At 41.9% G+C, this 22,345-nt stretch overlaps 1 protein-coding gene across 2 annotated transcripts in view; it reads left to right on the forward strand.

Moving 5' to 3' along the window:
• Positions 1 to 22,345, forward strand: part of LOC132378744 (neogenin-like) — a 383,956-nt gene that overhangs the window by 71,288 nt on the left and 290,323 nt on the right. The gene's annotated exons all lie outside the window — the stretch shown is intronic.

Here is a 22,345-nt window from a genome sequence, read left to right on the forward strand (position 1 = left end):
CAGTTATGATCGCTGTTAAGATTGTGGGAGTTTATGCATTCTTTCCACTTGATATATTAATTCCATAAAAGGAGGAATTAATAAATCTTTAAATTTTTTATAAAATTCAGGAGGAAAACCATCTTCTCCTGGGGATTTATTACTCTGAAGTGATCCTAAAGCTTCTTCAACCTCTTTTAATGTAAAGGGCATATCTAATCCTTTCTGTTCTTCCAAATTTAATTTTGGAAGGGTTATTTGTGATAAAAATTTATCTATCTCAGCAATCTTATTTTGTGATTCTGATTGATATAGTTGTATAAAATTTTTTAAAAGTTTCATTAATTTCTAAAGGCTTATAAGTAACCTTATTTACACTTGTTCTAATTGCATTTATTGTTTTAGAAGCCTGTTCTGTTTTCAACTGCCAAGCAAGAATCTTATGTGATCTTTCACCTAATTCATAATATTTGTTTAGTTCTCATAATTACTTTTTCTGTACACTATGTCTGAAGTGTATTGTAATTTTTTATTAACAAGTTGTCTTTGTTTTTCTTCTGTCATATATCTTTGAGATTTCTTTTCTAACTTTATGGTATCTTTTTCCAATTGATCTATTTCTGCCATGTACTCCTTCTTAATTTTAGATGTATAACTTATAATCTGACCCCTTAAATATGCTTTCATTGCTTCCCATAATACAATTTTATCTTCAACTGAATGTAAGTTTGTATCCAAAAAAAATTGAATCTGTTTTTTCATAAAATCACAAAAATCTTGACGTTTTAATAAAATTGAATTAAATCTCCATCTATAGATTGATTCCTCCTTATCCATCATTATCATTGTCATTATCAAGGGGGAATGATCTGACAGTATTCTTGCTTTATATTCCACACTTTTCACTCTATCCTGAATATTTTTTGATAATAAAAAAAATAAATTCTTGAGTAAGTTTTATGTCTATTTGAATAAAATGAATAATCTCTTTCTCTTGGATTAATTTTTCTCCATATATCAATCAGGTTTAAATCTTTCATTAGTGATAAAGTTAGTTTTATTACTTTTGATTTTGTAGCAACTTTAGTTGACCTATCCAAAACTGGATCTAAACAAAAATTAATGTCTCCACCTATTAATATTTTATCATGTGCATCAGCCAAATTCAAAAAAACTTCTTGTATGAATTTTGCATCATTTTAATTTGGTGCATAAATGTTCATAAAAGTCCATAATTCTGAAAAAAATTGACAATGTGTAATCACATATCTCCCCACAGAATCAATTACTACATTTTGTATTTTAATTGGTAAAGTTTTATTAACCAAAATTGCAACTCCTCTCGATTTTGAATTAAATGAAGCTGCAATGACATTTCCAACCCAATCTCTCTTTAATTTCTTATGTTCTGTTTCTGTTAAATGTGTTTCTTGTAAAAAAGCTATATCTTCTTTCATTTTCTTAATATATGTTAAAACTCTTTTTCTTTTCACAGGTCCATTAATTCCATTAACATTAAAACTTAAAAAATTAAGTAAATTAGTCATTCATAATACCTTGGGAACTCTTTGAAATTCTCCATGTTGCTATGAGTCTCTCCCCAACAATCCAGGCAAAAAAGAAGAAAAATAGAAAAAAGGTAACTAAGATATAAGAAAAAAAACCCAAAATACCCCCCCCCACTAATGTTGCGAATAAAAAGAACACAACATTCCCCCCCCCCCCCCCCCCCATTTTACGGGTCATGGCAATCGCCATGATTGTGCACGTGAAACTCACAGCCATCGATCAGGAGCTCCTCCAGCTCCCCCGCAAAAAAAAAGAAAGAAAATATATTAGTGAAGAAAAAAAAAGAAAATAATTAATGTCTCTACTCCCAATTAATACTTCTCAACTGTTTTTGTTTTCCTTATAAATGTCCATCAAGTCCAACCTTATTTCAGTCTTCATAATTAGTCCACTTTATTTCTATAATTCTTTAGTCCTCTTCGTGGACATCAAATAATTCTTGTACAAATTTCTCCGCTTTCCGGTAATCAGCGAAAGATCTTCTTTCTTCGTTATCCAGGAAAATTATCAATTTTGCTTGGTAGCTCAATAAAAATTTAAAGCCCTTTTCCAATAAAGATTTTTTCACTGGATTAAATTCCTTCTGCCTCTTCAGAAGATCATAACTTATGTCTGGATAAAAAAAAACTCTTTTCCCTTCTGTTATCAATGGCCCATTTCTCTTTTTAGCACCTTGAGTAGCTGCCTTCAAGATCATTTCTTTATCTTGATACCTTAAGCATTTTATCAAAATTGATCTTGGATTTTGATCTTGTTGAGGTCTTGGTCTTAAAGCTCTGTGTGCTCTTTCAATTTCAATTACTTGGCTTCCTTCTTTCATTTCCAAAATTTTCGGAATCCATTCTTGAAAGAATTTTATTGGATTTTCTCCCTCTGTACCTTCCATAAGACCAACAATTTTAATATTATTTCGTCTACTAGAGTTTTCAAGCGCATCTATTTTTTTCCAACATCCGTTTTCTTTCTATTGTCCAGGCAAGATTATTGTCTTCTATCTTATCTATTCTTTTAGTGTTTTCTTCCATTTTTACTTCCATCTCTTTAACTTTATTATCCATCTTCTTTTGTTTTTCCACCACGTTATCGAGTTTATTCTGCATCCTTCTTATATCTGTTCTTATAGCCTTTAATTCATTCATCATATATATCAGGATATCTCTTATGTTTCCTTTAATCTCTTTCTTCTTTTCCTCTTCTTCATCCTCTGTATTTCCCAAAGAGTCTGATTCCACTTCCAATTCACTTCCAGCCATAGTTGGGATTTGTAGCTTTGTTAATATCTGTTCATGCATACTTGTTTCTTTGCGCATGCGTTGTTCTTGCCGTTACTTCATTGCTGCAACTTCCTGTCCTGCATCATCAGAAGTGCATTGCATTTCACCGGGAGGAGATCCAACTTGAGTCCGAGGCTTCGCTGATACGGTTAGGCCTTCTTCCCTGCCGATTTGCGCAGTCTTCAAAGTGGTAGCTTTCTTCTGTTTCGGTTTAGGAGCCATATCTAAAAGTAATCCTGAGTTACTTATAAATAGTTTCTAGTAGGTATTTATTAATTCTTCTTCATTTAAACCCTATTTCATTACTTTTTATGAGGGAGCTGGATTCCTAACGTCTCGACCCTATGTCATCACGTGACGTCCCCCAGACTCAGAGTACTGAAGCAGTTTTGAGACATTGCCTCATTAGACAGCCTCCGGGCCCAAACTCAGCCTCCCACCCGCCCGCCACCAGACGCCCTGGCCAGGTGTAGTTGGTTGTGGGTGGGGTGAGAGGACAAGGTCAGAGCCGGAGGTCCCCGTGCCAGGGCCGCGGTGGTCACAGTCCGGAGAGCGCGGCCGACTGAGCAGGGAGTGCGACACAACGCCCGCCCGCCCCCCTTGTGGGATCTATCAGCCGACAAATGTTTGTTTCAGTAGATCGCAGCACGATAGCTGCTCTGATACTTATGAAACGCTGAGTCCGAATTAGGTTGTCTGCGAATATTTTAGCACCAGGTTCCCCATAAACATTCAGTGTGCTACACAGGTTCAGAGACAGCGCTCCAGGCCAGTAGCGACGGCACTTCCTACCGGCTGCCCAAGGGCAACCGGTGATACCTGGCGCAAGGGTTTCACTGCGTTTAGTTGCCTGATGACTTTGCATGGGTTCAAGTTCAACAGTGGGTGTGACAGGGAATGAGGAAAAGTGCAGCTGACTCATATCGTTTCCTCGCGGCCCAGTGGTTGAAACCAGTGAATTACACTGTGTAGTGCAGGAGAGCTATACGCATGCACACTGGATAGAAAGAATGGAACTAAAACCCCGTAACCCGGAAACAATCTCTCAACAGTATTTGTGTATTTATTTTTCATTTTTTTTGGGGTCAACTGGGAAAGTCTCAAAGATCGACGGGTTGGCGACCGCTAATGTACACTTTCCAGTCTACCAGCCTTTGAATGCACTGTATCTTTTAAATACTGGAGCTCTCTTTATTGTGTAATGTCATGGATAGCTCTGTAGAGGTTGATTTATTCTGAAGGTAGCTGCCCCCCACACAAGGGCTGCCTGAAGTTCCAACCTGGTGGTAGGGTCCTTCCCTGCTGGCCTATGACATCTGCAGTGTATGGTAAACTGCAAGCTCAGCAGTTTTCAGAGCTGGCATGGAACACTTCATATGGACAGCACACATCCATATGGACTGGAGTCCTGCTACAGATTGTGGTAGTGGGCGGAATGTTAATTTCCCAGTGGTGTGAAATAAATGGCTTTGCTAAACTGGCTTTTATCTGATATATTTAGCTGTAAAAGTAAGAAAAAGAAAAGAGAAAGCTATTCCTTCTGTTCTGTATTTTGTCATTTTCAAATCCTTGTAATTTCCAAAAAGGAATTGAGGTCGATGCTTATTGACAGGTAGATTTCCCTGAAGAGTGCTGGGAAATGCGGGCAGCAAGAAGCAATGAGATTCAGGAGCCACTGAGGTTAGAGTTGCTAATTTACAGTGTAGGTTAGTGGGAGGAGACACGAGCTTGTGTGAAGAAACCAATTGGTCTGACTTAATGGGTTTCTCAGAAATGGTGCCTCTGTTCCATATTGTCAAATCTCTCTGCTTATCCTCTATCTGTGGTTTAGCTTTGAACCCCATCTTGCTGACTTCTTCATTATGTGCAAGATTCCTTCACAATCAGGTTCTGTGCCTCCATCATCGTTTTGTGTCATATTTAGTGCTTTGGATTTGATCAAACCTTCCAGTTGATCTCTATGATTCAATTCTATTCATATATTTTCAGCTGTAATGTACCTTCTTTCCCAGCTTCTCACTTGGTCTGATTTTTTTTGTTCTTTGACGTCCTGTGTCTGAATTGCTCTTCCTTCAGTATGTTGTGTCCACAAGACCTCTTGGTCTAAAGTTGCGACACCTCGAAGGTTGCTGGTTCTTACAGCGGGCATCCTCACTAATCTGTACTCCACAGTCAGCCTTTGGCTCTCAGGGACTTTTGTTAAAGGTGGATTTATGCAACTTAAGTGTATGTCATAAATTTGATTCTGAAAGCACAATCTGTTTAAGAAAGTATTAAGTAATGGACTGTAATAGAGTAACCTCTTCATTAAGAAACTGTTCAAAATACAATTACCCCTAATAGTGTTCATCAGTTCCGGACAATGTTAGCCATGTCAATGGAATGATGTTGTAAATGTCATCTCCTATGCACTGAATGTGCATTTTAATTGTGCTGGCTGATTGTAAAATGATAGTCAAATGAAAACCTTACATTAAAGTCATGAGGAAGATTTAGGAATGTTTTATACGATCATTACCTGAAATGAATGAAGCAGAACAGGTGTTTGAGTTCATGTAGAGCTGAATCTGAAAAAGCACCATGGTGGTGGTTGGTAGGGCTGCTGTTTCAAAGGTACATTTAATGTCAGAGAAATGTATACAATATACATCCTGAAATGCTTTTTCTTTGCAACCATCCACGAAAACAGAGGAGTGCCCCTAAAGTCCCCCCCAGCTCCTCTCCCTCCTGTGCGTAAGCGGCAGCAAGCTTCAATCCATACTCCCAGCAATCCTAATGTCTGGTGCTGTCTCCATTAAGTTTGCATATCCTACAAATGATGTCCACTATAAACTGCCCCGAGTGAGTCTAGTGGTGATAGTCTAGGTTTTTGCAAATAAAATGAAGTGAGGTGTTATTATAAAGAGCAAACATGAGGAAATCTGCAGATACTGGAAATTCAAACAACACACACAAAATGCTGGTGGAACACAGCAGGCCAGGCAGCATCTATAGGGAGAAGCACTACAAATATCCTATACGTGTTTTACATTACACGTGTCCTGACGAAGGGTCTCGGCCCGAAACGTCGACAGTGCTTCTCCCTATAGATGCTGCCTGGCCTGCTGTGTTCCACCAGCATTTTGTGTGTGTTGAGGTGTTATATGTTGGCTGAAACTGTAACACATTTTACTGAACTCCCAACTCTTAAATACAAAACCGTGCTAAAAATCTGCACCAAACAGAGTTCGGCCACTTTAGCCAGAGCAAAGTCCCATGTGGAACATTGCCCCTGATGCAGAGTGTCAGCCATCGTGTCCCGTATGACTGGGACTTCTGTGACTTCAGATCAATAGGGAGTGCAGGCAGCACACTCACTTGAGCACACATATCACAAAAGAAGTGTGGCCCTGAATCGGTGTCCATAATGACCAGTGGATGACCCTGGCCATGGCGGTCAGGTCTGTGGAACCCATGGTGGTTACAGACTTCTGATGTCCTGATATGCTGGCTCTGTTGAAGCTGTAAGGGGGTCAGCACTTCCTAGTGTTCCTGCCAAAGCAAGCATGGTAAAAACACAGACCTGGCATTGTCTGTTTTACAGCTGCGGGGGTCCTTATGTTGGAGGTCTTGATGACCGGGCTTATTGAGGTACAGAAAGGAGGAGGAATGATGCACTGCTGCCGAGTTGAGTTTAGACTTTCAACCATTTTAACAAGCTCCCCATAGTCCATCATGGGTGCATTAGCGAGGGCTATGCAAACCTCATTAGGCATTTGCTGCATGAACAGTTCTTTAAAAGTAAAACAAGGATGGTGATTTCCCAGGAGAGGCAGCCTATGGTCCATTACCTCCGAAGGCCTAGCATCACCAAGACCGGGCAAGGACAGTGACTGTTTGGTGCACTCAGACTCCTGATAGTCCAAATGTCTGTAAAAGGTGAGTTTTCAGCGATTGTTATTTATCTTGTTCAATTGGGTGTTTGAGCAGATTCACCACTCTCATCACCATGGAATTGTTGGGTGAACATGTAGTAGAATTTACCGTGTAATAGAATTTGCTGTTGTTGGCAAAGATTTCTTACGGAGCAAACTGGCCTTATATTTTGCAAACCAAGTGACAGTCTTTTGCTCTTAAAACTCAGGTAGTTTCAAAGCAACTGTGTTGGCTGACATGTTCAATAACTCCGGAATCATCCTTGAACTTTGGGGTTACTAATGTAGGTGCTTAATGTTTAATGGAACCCATGACACATTTTATTGAACTCCCAAAACCTAAATACAAAAGCATGCTAAAAATCATTATGTAACAACATCATGTCAGACCCACCTCTAAAAGCAAAACCCAACTCAATGTTGGTGTTGTGAATTATGTAAGTTTCTCCCAATTACGTTACCCTACAGTCGGAGCATCTCGGAGAGTTAATGGGAGTGTGAGGTCAATAAAGTGGTATTAGTTTAGGAATATTACTACAGAGTGCTTGATGGTTTTGCATGGACTAAAGGGCCTATTTTTCCTGTTGGGACATACTGAAACTACAGAGCAAATACTGACCGCAGTGAGTTCATCGCAACCTTAGGGCTACAGATATGACAACAGAGCCGGAAAATGTCAGGAAAGCCATGGAGAAGGAGAGCTGGAGCCTGACACTAAGGGCTCTCAGTGGTGATGATTGAGAAGCTTGTTGTAGTATGATTGAGATCATACGAAAATGTGAGGTCCTGTTACCTTTGTTCTGATAATTTCCAGATCTCCAAGTTGTTAGGCTTTAGGACACTCCTGTCGGCTTCGTTCACTCTGTATCCAAATCATTAACTTCAGAGCATTTCAATTCAAGGCTACTTCAGGTGCTTTTTTTAAAAGGCATTTTGGCATCACTGAAAAACATAACTAGAGGTTTATTTAAAACTTTTAGTTTTAATGCTGTTTTCATTGCTGTAAAAATTAATATTGCCTTGAAAGAGTTAATGATGCTGAGGCTGTTATTCATCGATAAACACTAGAAACAAAGTAAATGCTAGTGAGTCATCGGGGTACAAGGACATTTCACTATTAAAGCATTCCGAACAAAATCTTTATTAGTATGAATGTGGTTCTCTCATGCTATCCCTACGTTGGATATCACGGCTATCATGGCAACATGGTTACTGCTTAGTACTCAAAGCCTTATCAGTCTCTCAGTTCTCTTGGTAGCCTGTTTCACTTTCTCAGAGCACACAGTTAGCTAACGAAAGGTTTATTGAGCAAAATTTGAACTCTGTGCAGGCTCATTCCACTTCTGCCTAATCTCTTTTTGTTATGGGCATAATTATTTTTGTGTGAATGGGAGAGGGCATTGAAGGAAAAGAGAGGCCTCTTAAAGTGCTCAGACATAGTAAATTACTTTTAGCTACAGCTACTGCTCCTGAATAAGCAATGAAGTCCTCTATTGTCGAGACCACAACATTCCACAGGTTATTGGTATCGTCGGATGAGAGAAGAATGTTAACCAAGTTAGGGGAGAATTCTCTGATTTCTGAACGATGCTCTGGGGTCCTTTACTCCTTGACCCAAAGGAAAATGTGGGGTTTGTAACAGCATTTAATTTTAGGGTAGCAGTTGTCAACTCCCAAAGTAGCGTGTTCAGAAGGAAAACGAAAATTAGAATCGAGTTTATTATCACTGGCATATGTTACAAAATTTGCTGCTTTGTGGCAGCAGGACAATGCAATGCATAAAATATGCTATAAATTATAAAAAGATTATTATCATGTTGATGTTGGGGAGCCCAATGTGGAGCTGGCTGAGTTGATAACTTTTTGCAGCTTTTTCTGATATTGAAGCAGTGGCCCCTCCATACCAGACGGTGATGCAACCACTTAGAATATTTTCCTTGGTTAAAATTTGCTACTCTTAGGAGACTGATATGTCCCCAAAGATACTTATGTTTTTTTTGCAATTGCATCAATATATTGGGCCCAAGATAGTTCTTCAGAGATGTACTCAAAAACTTGAAACTGCTCACCCTTTCCACTTCTGATATCTTGTTGAAGACTGGTGTGTGTTCCCTTGACTTCCCCTTTATGAAGTCTACAATTAATTTCTTGGTCTTACTGACACATGGTAGTGTCATCTACCAAGCAGTGGCTAAGAATGCAATCTGGAGGTGTCAGCAAAGAGGAGGTGTTATTTCTGATCTGCACTGACTGTGGTCTCTCAGTGAAGAAGTCAAGGATCCAGTTGCAGAGGGAGCTACAGGAGTACAATCTCTTTTCAGGGTACAGTGCCTGAAGTTTCCAACGTTTCCTGTCTGCACTAAGTATATCAAATTATTTTTGAATAAAAGTTAAAGAAATGCTGATGCTGAGAATCTGACGTAAAAGCAGTTGATGGTGCAAACAATCAGGTCATGCAGCATCTTTGGAAAGACAAATGGAGTTCATATTTTAGGGTTTAAGATCGTTTCTCTTTTCACAAATACTGTCTGCTGATTGTTTCTAGCAGTTTTCAAAGTTTGAGATTGACAAAGGTCAGCATCAGACTATTTAACCCTGGAGACTAACCCTGTCATCATATACCTTAGTTGTCACCAACCTTTTTAAGCCCAAGAACCCCTACCTCGGCCTTAGTGAAAGGCAGGATCGACCCCAAATTGATTAGTTACACGCATGAGTACCAGGGCAGAAAAGACCAGAAGTAAAACCCTGTAACCTGGAAGTAGAAATAATGTATGAACACCAGGAGTCCCCACCCTTTTTTACAGCGGACCGGTTTAATATTGACAATATTCTTGCGGAACAGCCGATGGGGGGGCTGGGGGGGTGTTAAACACAACTGGAATACAGTGATTCTGTATTCCAGTTATGTCCAGTCTATTCCACAATTTAGTTTTTGTGGCTCTCAGCTGCTGTCCCGCTTGCTCACGTTTTTTTCTGCTGAAAAAACTCAACGGGTTTGTCTTTAAGTGCGGGGTGCTTGGACTTAAGGTACCATAGCAGTTTTGAGGGCTTCATTGCCTCATTAGACAGCCTCCGGGCTCAAACCCCAGCCTTCCACCTGTCAGACTCCTTGGCCAGGTGCAGCTGCTCGTGGGTGGGGTGAGAGGACAAGGTAAGAGCCAGAGGTCCCCGTGCCAGGGCTGCGGCGGTCGCAGTCCGGAGATAGTGACTGACCAAGCGAGGAGTGCAACAGGGCGCGTGCCCACCCCCACCCCCCGTAGGATCTGTCGGCCGATAAAAGTTTGCTTCAGTAGATCGCAGCGAGGTAGCTGCTCTGCTACTTATGAAACCCTGAGCCTGGATTAGGTTGTCTGCGAATATTTTAACACCAGGTTCCCCAGGAACATTTGGTGTGTTAAACAGGTTTAGAGGCGGTGCCCATCTGTCTGCGCTCCAGGCCAGTAGCAATGGCACTTCCTGCCAGCTGCACGAGGCCAACCAGTGTGCACTGGGCATAAAGAACGGAACTAAAACCCTGCAACCCGGAAACAATCTCTCAACAGTATTTGTGTATTTATTTTTCTTTTTTTTTCCGGATCTACTGGGAAAGTCTCCAAGATCAACCAGCTGATCGCGATTGACGGGTTGGTGACCACTAATATGCCTGGTACTTAATCCAAGGCATAGTTTACCAGATCAACATTAAATCTGGAAGCCTCAAGGCCATTGGGTTTATTTGACACCCTGGTATTTACTATTATTGCAAAAGATAAAGTCAATGTTGTGTTTATCGTCATATACGCAAGTATATGTGTGCACAGGTGCAATGAAAAACTTGTGAATGGCATCACAGGCACATAGCAACATATAAGCAGCACTCGCAAGAAAAAACATGAATTAAGCATAAATTATACACAAATCTTACAAGAAAGTGCAGAAGTAGAACAAAAGGTAAGTCCATTTTAGTGCAAGGTAGTGAACGTGTTGCTAGACTAGTGATTGGGGTTTAGCAGCTGGTTCAACAGCAAAGTGTTTGTAGGGATGTAGATGTGAGACTTTGGACTTCTGAATGTCCTGCCCACTAGTCGCTGCGAGTAAATTGTATGGTCTGGCTGTTGAGGGTCTTTGCCTTCTTGAGACAACTCCTCCTGTAGATACTACTGATGTATGAGGGATGTGCCCATTGATGTATCAGATTGAGACATTCTCAACTGTACTGTAGTAAGGTATGGAATCTAAAATTCCACCATTAGCCTGATGGAATTCCAATAGTATATATTTGAATGCACGCAGTATATGGAATAAGGTAGATGATCTTGTAGTGCATTTAGAGATTGGCTGGTATGATGTTGTGGGCATCACTGAGTCATGACTGAAAGAAGATTATAGTTGGGAGCTTTACATTCAAAGAATCACTTTGTATTGAAGAGACAGGCAGATGGCCACAGGGGATGTGGTAAAAACTGAAATCATGTCCTCAGAAAAAGGTGACTAAGAAACTGAAGATATAGGATCCTTGTGGATAGAGTTCAGAAATTTCAAGGGTGAAAAAGACCCTGATAGGAGTCATATACAGGTCACTAAACAGTAGTCAGGATGTGGGCTTCAAATTACAACTGGAGATAGAAAAGGCATGCCAAAAGGGCAGTGTTACGATAATAATGGAGATTTCAGTATGCAGGGACATTGGGAAAATCAGGTTCCCGAGATAGAATTTGAAGGGTGTGTACAAGATGGCTTTTTCGAACAGCTTGTGGTTGAGCCCACTAGGGGATCAGCTATTCAGGATTGGGTGTTGTGTAACCAGATTTGATTAAGGAGCCCTAAGGTAGAGGAACCCTTAGGAGACCATGCAATAGAATTCACCCTTCAATTTGAGAGGAAGATGCTAAAGTTAGATGTATTAATATTACAGTAGAGTAAAGGGAATTAGAGGCATGAGAGAGGCGCTAACCAAAATTAATTAGATGGGGACACTAGCAGGGATGATGGGAGAATAGCAATGGCTGGAGTTTCTGGGTGAAATTCAAAAGGTGTAGGATAAGGGCAAAGAAGGAATAGTATTCTAAAGGGAGAATTGTGCAACTGTGGCTGACAAGGGAAGTCAAAAACAGCATAAAAGAAAAAGAAGAGCAAAAATTAGTGGGAAGTTAGAGGATTGGGAAACTTTAAAAAAAAACAACAGAAGGCAACTGAAAAAAGTCATAAGGATGGAAAAGATGAAATATGGAGGTAAGCTAGCCAATAATATCAAAGAGGGTACTGAAAGTTTTTCGGAAAATAAAGAGTAAACGAGAGGCGAGAGTAGATATTGAATTGATGGAAAATGATGCTGGAGAGGTAGTAATGGAGGAACAAGGAAATTACAAATGAAGTGAGTAAGTATTTTGCATCAGTCTTCACTGTGGAAGACACTAGCAGTTTGCAGGAAGTTCAAGAGTGTCAAAGGCCAGAAGTGTGTGAAGTTGACATCACTAGTGAGAAGGTGCTTGAGAAAATTAAATGTCTGAAGATAAGTAAGTCACCTGTACCAGATGGGCTACACCACAGAGAGGGAGCTGAAGTGACTGTGGAGGCATTAGTACTGATCGTTCCAGAATCACTAGATTCTGGTGTGGTCCCGGTGGAATGGAAAATTGCAAATGCCACTCCACTCTTCAAGAAAGGAGGGAACCAAAGAAAATGAATTATAGGCCAGTTAAACTGACGTCAGTGGTTGGCAAGATGTTGGGTTTGATTGTTAAGGATTTGGTTTCGGCGTGTATTGAGGCACATGATAAAATAGCCCATAGTCAGCATTGTTTCCTTCAGAGAAAATCTTACCTGACAAATCTGTTGGCATCTTTTGAGAAAATAGCAAGCAGGATCGATGAAGGAGAATCTGTGGGTGTTGTGTACTTGGATTTTCAGAAGGTTTTTGGCAAGGTGCTGCATATGAGGATGCTTAATAAGCTATGTGCCTGTGGTATTACAGGGAAAGATAATAGCATGGGTAGAGCATTGGCTGATTGGCAGGAAGCAAAGAGTGGGAACAAAGGGAGCCTTTTCTGATTGGCTGCTGGTGATTAGTGATGGTGGGTGTTGGGACTGGTTCTTTTTACATTTTATGTCAATGATCTGGATGACAAATTTGATAACTTTGTGGCCAAGTTTGCTGAAGATACAAAGATAGGAAGAGGGGCAGGTAGTGTTGTGGAAGCAAGGAGGCTGAAAAAGGACATAGACAAATTTGGAGAATGGGCAAAGAAGTGGCAGGTGGAATACAGTGTTGGGAAGTGTATAGTAATACAGTCTGGTAGAAGGAATCAAAGCATGGACTGTTTTCTAAACAGAGTAAATTCAAAAATCCGAGGTGCAAAAGGACTTGGGAACTGTCTCCTATACCATCACCAACCTTATCAGCTCTGGAGATCTCCCCTCCACTGCCACCAACCTCATAGTTCCCACACCCCGCACTTCCCGTTTCTACCTCCTACCCAAGATCCACGAACCTGCCTGTCTGGGTAGACCCATTGTCTCAGCTTGCTCCTGCCCCACCAAACACATTTCTGCATACCTTGACACTGTCTTATCCCCCCCCCCTTGTTCAAACCTTTCCCACCTATGTTCATGATACTTCTCACACTTTGAATTTTTTCAATGATTTTAAGTTCCCTGGCTCCCACCGCCTTATTTTCACCTTGGACGTCCAGTCCCTATATACCTCCATCCCCCACCCGGACGGTCTCAAAGGTCTCCGCTTCTTTTTGGATTCCAGACCTAACCGATTCCCCTCTACCACCTCTCTCCTCCGTCTAGCGGAATTAGTTCTTACTCTCAATAATTTCTCCTTTGGCTCCTCCCACTTCCTCCAAACCAAGTGTGTAGCCATGGGCACCCGCATGGGTCCCAGTTATGCCTGTCTTTCTGTTGGCTTTGTGGAACAGTCCATGTTCCAAGCCTATATGGGTATCTTTTCCTTCGCTACATCAATGACTGCATTGACGCTGCCTCCTGCGCACATGCTGAGCTCGTTGACTTAATTAACTTGCCTCCAACTTTCACCCCGCCCTCAAATTTACCTGGTCCATTTCTGACACCTCCCTCCCCTTTCTTGATCTTTCTGTCTCCATCTCTGGAGGCGGCTTATCTACTATAAGCCTACAGACTCTCACAGCTACCTGGACTATTCCTCTTCCCACCCTGTCTCTTGCAAAAATGCTGTCCCCTTCTCACAGTTCCTCAGTCTCTGCCGCATCTGCTCTCAGGATGAGGCTTTTCATTCCAGGACAAAGGAGATGTCTTCCTTTTTTTAAACAAAGGGGCTTCCCTTCTTCCACCATCAACTCTGCTATCAGATGCATCTCTCCCATTTCCCGCACATCTGCCCTCACCCCATCCGCCCACCACTCCACTCGGGATAGGGTTCCCCTTGTCCTCACCTACCTCCCCACCAGCCTCCGGGTCCAACATATAATTCTCTGTAACTTCCGCCACCTCCAATGGAATCCCACTACCAAGCACATCTTTCCCTACCTCCCTCTTTCTGCTTTCTGCAGGGATCGCTCCCTATGCGACTCCCTTGTCCATTCATGCCCCCCATCCCTTCCCACCGATCTCCTTCCTGGCACTTATCCTTGCAAATGGAACAAGTGCTACACCTGCCCTTACACTTCCTCCCTCACCACCATTCAGGGCCCCAGACAGTCCTTCCAGGTGAGGCGACACTTCACCTGTGAGTGTATACTGTGTCCGATGCTTCTGGTGTGGCCTTTTATATATTGGTGAGACCCAACGCAGACTGGGAGACCATTTTGCTGAGCACCTACGCTCTGTCCGCCAGAGAAAGCAGGATCTCCCAGTGGCCACACTTTTTAATTCCACGTCCCATTCCCATTCTGATATGTCTATCCATGGCCTCCTCTACTGTCAAGATGAAGCCATACTCAGGTTGGAGGAGCAACACTTTTTATATCGACTGGGTAGCCTCCAACCTGATGGCATGAACATGGACTTCTCTAACTTCCGTTAATGCCCCTCCTCCCCTTCTTACCCCATCCTTGATATATTTAGCATTTTTCCCCCCTCCTTTTTTCCCTCTCTTTCTGCCCATCACTCTGCATGTTCTCCATCTCCCTCTGGTGCTCCCCTCCCCCTTTCTTTCTCCCTAGGCCTCCTGTCCCATGATCCTTTCCCTTCACTAGCTCTGTATCCCTTTTGCCAATCACCTTTCCAGTTCTCAGCTTCACGCCACCCCCTCTGGTCTTCTATCATTTCACATTTTCCCCTCCCCCTCCTACTTTCAAATCTCTTACTAGCTTTCCTTTCAGTTAGTCCTGATGAAGGGTCTCGGCCTGAAACGTCGACAGCGCCTCTCCCTATAGATGATGCCTGACCTGCTGCGTTCCACCAGCATTTTTTGTGTGTTGTTTGAATTTCCAGCATCTGCAGATTTCCTCGTGTTTGGGAGCCTTTGTGCAGGATTCCCCAAGGTGAATTTGCAGGTTGGTTTGGTGGTGATGAAGACAAATGTAATGTTAGCTTTTATTTTGAGAGGACTAGAATATAAAAACAATTGCTGAGTCTTGATAAGGCTCTGGTGAGGTCTCACTTGGAGTATTGTGTGCAGTTTTGAGCCTCTTATTTAAGAAAGGATGTGCTGGCATTGGAGGGAGTTTAGAGAAGGTTCAAGAGAATGATTCCAAGAATAAAAAGGCTTATTGTATGAAGAGCAATTGATGGCTCTGGGCCTTTACTCGCTGGAATTTAGAGGACTGAGTGAAGATCTCATTGAAACCTTTTGAATGTTGAAAGGCCTAGATAGAGTGGATATGGAGAGGATGTTTTCTATGGTGGGGGAATCTTAAGCGCAGAGCCTCAGAATAGAGGGTCGTCCATTCAGAAGCAGGATGAGGAATTTCTTTAACCAGACAGTAGTGAATCTGCAGAATTTGTTGCCACATATTTAAGGCGAAGGTTGTTAGATTCCTTATTAGTCATGGCGTGAAGAGTTACGGGGAGAATGGGGTTGAGAGGGAAATAGCGGAGCAGACTCGATGGGTTGAATGTCCTGATTTCTTTCCTATGTCTCATGGTCTTATGGAATTGAACTGGAAGATGTTAAAGCTACTAGGTATTGGCATTTGATGTGTTGATCAAACTTCTGAGACAAAAATAACAGATGCTTTGCAGTCTAAGCAGCATATATGGAAGTTGAAGCAGCTACTGTTCCAGTTGAGGAATGAACTGCATGGTATTCTTACATGAATGCATTGAATCTTATTTTACATTAATAATGATCAGACTGTGTCTCGAGTGGGATTAATACATGAATTTCTATGGTAGATGCACAGTGTAAACTTGATTTCTGCTTTCGTTAACTGTTAGTCAGCCTTGCCTCAGATTCTTTACATCTGTATATCATTGTCCATTACATTTAATCTATTTTCTAGTCACATATTCCATTTCATGTTTCTTGTTCTTTTGAAGTGATGAAATTCTGCTTCTAGGCTGCTGGAAGACCCTAGCTTCCTTATCCAAATTGCACTCTCCTCAGGATTCATGGCAATGTAAAATCACTGAAGGAGGGCATTACAGTTGTTTTTTTCCTGACAACATTTGTGTGCTTATCTTGTTCTTACTGTGTGATGATCAGTGGTCCTCGAAGCAGGCAGCGATCAGATCACTGGATTACTAGTGCGTGGTTTGTCTTTCTTTCTAACTGAGGCCTGATGCAGGAACCTAGCTGGGATCAGCTTCTTGTTAGTCTATACAGTGAATTCCACTTAACTGGAGCACATTGGGACCGATACATTTTGACCCAATTGAGTGGCTGTCCCTATCAGCCGAAGTTTCATGAAAATAGTTAACAAAGTATAAAAAAAAGACAAACTGATGAAGGGTCTTGACCCAAAACATCAATTGCTTATTCATTTCCATAGATGCTGTCTGACCTGCTGACTTCCTCGAGCATTTTGTGAGTGTGGCTCTGGATTTCCAGCATCTGCAGAATCTCTTGTGTTTAAAAAGACAAAACTACTGAGTGAAAAATTATGCATTTAAATTAAATATAGGACAAATTGGAACACTACCAATATTACTACAATACTATAAAACTTAATATTAGTTCCTAACTGTTATTAACAGAGGAATTCACCAGTATTTGCTGCTGTGTTATTTTGATTGACTGTAAATGAACAAAATCAACACAGGCACCTAGTGCTGATAATTAACTGCCTTCATACAATGCTTTTGAACATTGCGACCTCCAAATCTTCATTTCATCGTAACGTTCTGTTTAATATGGTGCTGGTGAAGGACAACGACAACTTGTTGGCAGCAAAAACAACTATTGACTACTTTATTAATCACACTTTGATTTAATCAAAAAGGATCACTCCAATCAGTAGCCTTTGTCGGAGTTGAGCTTTTGAACCCCTTGTGTGACCTGGCACTTCTACAATCTGAACAGTCTCAAAGGTGTAGGATGGTTGTGGAGTGTACAGACTAAATCAAGGAAGTGGGTCCTGGTTCTGAGAGCAGGCAACGAGCCAATGTTTTGTTGCTGGAGTGGACTCAGAGGTGATTCAAAGCAGCATAACTGAGGCAAGATGTTTGGGCCCAGATCTGAGATTGAGGAGCAACCTGCTGTTTGGCTAATTTAAGTGCTGGGCCGAATTGAAAAGGTCGGGGTGTTGGAGCCAGAGGCGTAGGTCATGCTGGTGTTTAGCTCACTGCTCCGTGATGTTTACTCGTCTCTGAGCTGAACTGAGTCTTTGGCCTGCAACTAAGGGGCTCCTGGATTAGTTTGGCTTGCTTCTTGGCTGTGGACTTGCTTTTGTGAATTTCAGTTGTTATTTAATTATTTGTATTGTTTGCACGATTTATTTTTTCTGCACACTGGGTGTTTGACAGTTTGTTTAATGGGTTCTGTTGGGTTTCTTTGTTTTGTGGCTGCCTGTAAGATTGTATATTGTATACGTACTTTAATCCTAAATATACTTTGAACATTCAACATGATTATCATTACCTTCAAATTCTTTGTAGTTCCCAACTTGCTGAAGTAGTGAAATTCGTTCATTTTCACTCCCAGATGTTTCCGGCATCTCCAAGCCTGAATGCTTGAAATCACAGTGAACAAAACAGTACTGAATTGTCATTGCTGATTTCTCACTGACTATCAGTGACAAACATCACTAATTTTTAAACACAAATTCACAAAACTGTTTGCTCTAAGCACGGTATAAAGTCTATCAGTTACACAACTGACACTAGTTAGAAACTGTTTGGCAACAGTCTCCTGTCCCAATGAAGTGGCATAATGTCCCAAGTAAACAAATGATACCTGGGTTATTCTCTCGATTAGTTTTTGTTCCTTATGAACAAATCAATTGAGCAGCTGCCTCGCTTAACCAATGGACCTGTTAACCGGAATCATTACTGTTTGAGACTCCTGGAACATTTTCTGCTCAAGACCACGGGAGGGGGGGTGGTAATGTATTACCTCATTGCTTTATTTAGAGTTGTGTCACCTTGTTTGTTGTCTAGGTTTCTTGGGGATTGTGTGATAATCCTTGTGTATAGCTGTGCAACATATTATTTTTCCAGAATAAATGGACGCACAGTTAGACAATGTTTTAAAATCAGTGCTGGGATCTGGGAATATAAATCCTTAATCTGGGGATGCAGATCCATATTGGGCACCGTGGTGGCACAGTGATTAGTGCAACGCTATTACAGCTCTGGCAATGGAGTTCAGAGTTCAATTAGAGTCATAGAACATTACAGCATAGAAAAGATTATTTGGTGCATCTAGTCTGTGCTCAACCATTAATCTGCTTAGTCCCCTCAATCTCCACCAAGACCATAGCCCTCCATACTCCCCCCATCCCCATCCATGTACAATATCCAAATTTCTCTTAAATGTTGAAATCGACCCTACATCCACCGCTTGCACTGTTAGCTCATTCCATACTCTTACCACCTCTGAGTGAAGAAGTTTCCCCTCATGCTCTCCTTAAGCATTTTATCTTTCATCTTAATGTATGACCTCTAGTTGTAGTCTCACCCATCCTCAATAGGAAAAACTTATTTGCATTTACCCTATCTATACCTATCATAATTTTGTACACCTCTATCAAATCTTCCATCAGTCTTTTATGTTCAAGGGAATAAAGTTCTAACCTATTCAATGTTCCCTATAACTCAGGTCCTCAAGTCTCAGTATTTCTAAAGATCTGAGTGTTCTTCAGTCCACAGTAAGCTGTGTGCATACATCTGCTGATGCTTCTGGGCACATTATCAGTAACGTTTCTGGAATCATCGGATGATTCGGGTCTTTCAACATCATACACCCTTCTCCAGGTGACCCAGCCAGGGCTGATCAGACCCCAGCTTGTGACCAGATGGCAAGCTACATATGATTCCATGACTCCCCTCTCTTGAGCCACAGCCATCTTGGGGCCCTTCCTGCTGCATATGTGGTATTGCGGATAGCTCTCCTCTCCCTCTCTCCCTCAATGCCCAAATTGCTGAAGGCTCTGGCTAAGGGATGGGCTGCGAATCCCCTGCAACCAACTTCCACTGGGAGACACCTTGCTCTCCATCCAGCCTGCTGGCAGTCGCTGATCAGTCCTGTATACTCAGATAGCTTCCTTTCAAAGGCCTCTTCCAAGTGATCTTCCCATGGGACTGTCAGCTCCACCTGCTTCGTAGACTCAGATATAAGGACAATGTCTGGTCTAAGGGTGGTGGCTGCTATATGGTTGGGGAACTTCAGCTGCTGTTCGAGGTCCATTAACAGCCGCCAGTCCCTTGCAGAGGTCAGGATACCTGCAGATGTTCCTTTGGCGGGTATTGGCTGCTCCCCAGCTCTGACAAAGGCAATGGTCTGCTTGGAGGGTCGGGACTGCTTTGCCCACTCCACTCCTGCGCTGATGGCTTCAGCGATGGTCTTCAAGACCTGATCATGCCTCCATCGGTACCGTCCCTCACCAAGTGTCCTTGTGCAGCCGCTGAGGATGTGCTTCAGGGTTCCTTGCATGGAACACAGAGGGCACGCTGACGACTCTGCTTTGCCTCATGTGTGCAGATTTGATGGGCTTGGAAGCTCATCATACACTGCCTGGATGAGAAATTGGATGCGGTGTGGCTCGCCTTTCCAAAGCTCTGTCCAGGTCACTTTCCTCTCCACCGCATTCTCCCATCTTGTCCAAGCTCCCTGTTGCTTCATTCCCACCACCTTGCAGGTTCTTGTCTCCTCCACTGCTGCTCTCACCTCCTCCTGAACTAGATGGCGCCTTTCCTTCCCTCTGATGGTGTCCATTCAGGGATTTGGAAAGGATCCTAGCCCAGCTCGGCCTCATGTGACCGAGGCCTCATGACTCCCACCAGCCTCCTGTGACGCAGCCTTTCTTCTGCTTCCTGAACAGCTTCCTCTGCCCTCCACTTCCTGCCAGTCCTCACTTGGATCCCTGCTCTAGCCATAATTATCTACAAATCGAGGAAGTTCGTGCAATGTTGAAGGAGGTGAAAAAGAACCCAAGGGTAACAACAGCAAAAAACCTGCAGAAATCTTTAGAACATGCTAAGGTTTTTGTTCATGTGTCCATTATAGGAAAATCACTGAACAAGAATGATGTTCATGAAAGCCACTGCTCTCCAGAAAAAAAACCATTGCTGCACATCTCAAGTTTGCTAAAGACCACGTGGATGTTGCATAACACTTCTGGGACAATGTTCTAAGGACAGATGAGACAAAAGTTGAACTTTTTGGCAGAAATTCACACTGAAAGAAAAAGGACACAGCGTACCAACACCAAAACCTCATCCCGACTGGGAAGCATGGTGCAAGGAGCATTATGGTTTGGGGCTGCTTTATTGTCTCAGGCCCTGGACAGCTTGTAGTTGTTAATGCATTCAGAATTGTGTCAAGACATTTTATAGGAGAATGTCAGGGTAGTAGTCTGTCACCTGAAGCTTAATAGAAGTTGGGTGATGCAACAAGACAATGATCTGAAACACAAGAGCATATCAACATCAGAATGGTTTAAAAAGATGAAAACTTTTGTATTAGAATGGCCAAGTCAGAGACCGGACCTTAACCCATTTGAAATGTTGTGGCATGATCTGAAAAAGGCTGTTCATGCAAGCAAGGTATCCCAGAAATACTGATTAAAGGAAACAGTTTTGTTTTGTGAAGGTATGCTCTAAAATTCCTCTTCGCCATTGTGCAAAACTAATCAGCAGCAGCAGGAAATGTTTGTAGGTTTTTGCTGCTAAATTAGGTTCTACCAGTTATTAAATGTAGGGTTGACATACTTTTACCAGCCTGGACTGTGAATGATTAAACAGTGTGTTCAATAAAGACATGAAGAGAACAATTGTTTGTTTGTTATTAGTTTTGGCAGTTTGTGTTCGTTTATTATTGTGAGTTAGATGAAGATCAGACCCCATTTTATGAGTAATTAACACAGAAAACCAGGTAATTGCAAAGTGTTCACAAACTTTTTTCTTGCAACTGGATATATCCAGTCCTAAAATACCTTCTAATAATTTTCTCACTACCGATGTCAGGCTCACCGGCGTATACTTTACTGCCTTGTTCTTTGAGCCTTTCTTAAACAACAGAACAACATTAGCTGTTCTCCAGTCCTCTGGCACCTCACTCACGTCTAAGAAGGTTTTAAATATCTTTCCTTGGGACATTACAGTTTCTGTACTAGACTCCCACAGGGTCTGAGGGAACACGTTGTCAGGCCCTAAGGATTTATTTCCCCCCCACCCCCCCAAAACTCCTCCTTTGTAATCTGTGTTGGGTCCTTGACCTCACTGCTGATTCTGTGTCTCACTATAGACTCTTTGTCCGTTACTGAGTAAACACAGATACAAAAAATCTATTTAAGGTCTCCTCTATCTCTTTCATTTCCACGTATAGATTGCCATTTTGATCTTCCAGTGGATCAATTTTGTCCCTTGCTGAACTTTTGCTCTTAATATATCTGTAGAAACTCTTAGGATTCTCCTTCAGATTGTCTACTAGAGCAACCTTATGTCTTTCCCCCCCCCCCCCCCCCCCCGATTTTTCTTAATTGTTCTCTTGCATTTCTTATACTCTGAAAACCTCATGTGTTCCTGTTGGCTACCCCTGCTATACACTTCTTTTTTCTTAACCAGGTCCTCAATATCTCTCAAAAACAAAAGTTCCCTAAATCTGTCATTCTTGCCTTTTATTGTGACAGGAACCTACAAGCTTGTACTCTCAAAATTTCACTTTTGAAGGCCTCCCACTTACCAAGTACACTGTTGCCAGAAAACAACCTGTCCCAATTCATGTGCCAGATCCTTTCTGATGCCTTCAAAATTAGCTTTTTTTCCCAATTTAGAATCTTGTGTTAATCAGAGTTAAAGGGTGGTGTGGCTCAAAAAGCCAGAAGGCCTCATTTCACACTGCATTGATTGTAAATAAAAAAAACAGATATAGAAGTTGGCATTACAGGTAGATAGGGTCATAAAGAGAGTTTTTGGCACATATATCAGAGTGCCAAGTATAGGAGTTGGAATGATATGATGAAGTAGTATCAGGCATTGGAAAAACCAGATTTGTAGAATTGTTTCACCTATCACCTTGTATTTCTTCCTCCCCTCCCC

Source organism: Hypanus sabinus, chromosome 21, assembly GCF_030144855.1.
Source record: "Hypanus sabinus isolate sHypSab1 chromosome 21, sHypSab1.hap1, whole genome shotgun sequence".
Taxonomy (NCBI): Eukaryota; Metazoa; Chordata; class Chondrichthyes; order Myliobatiformes; family Dasyatidae; genus Hypanus; species Hypanus sabinus.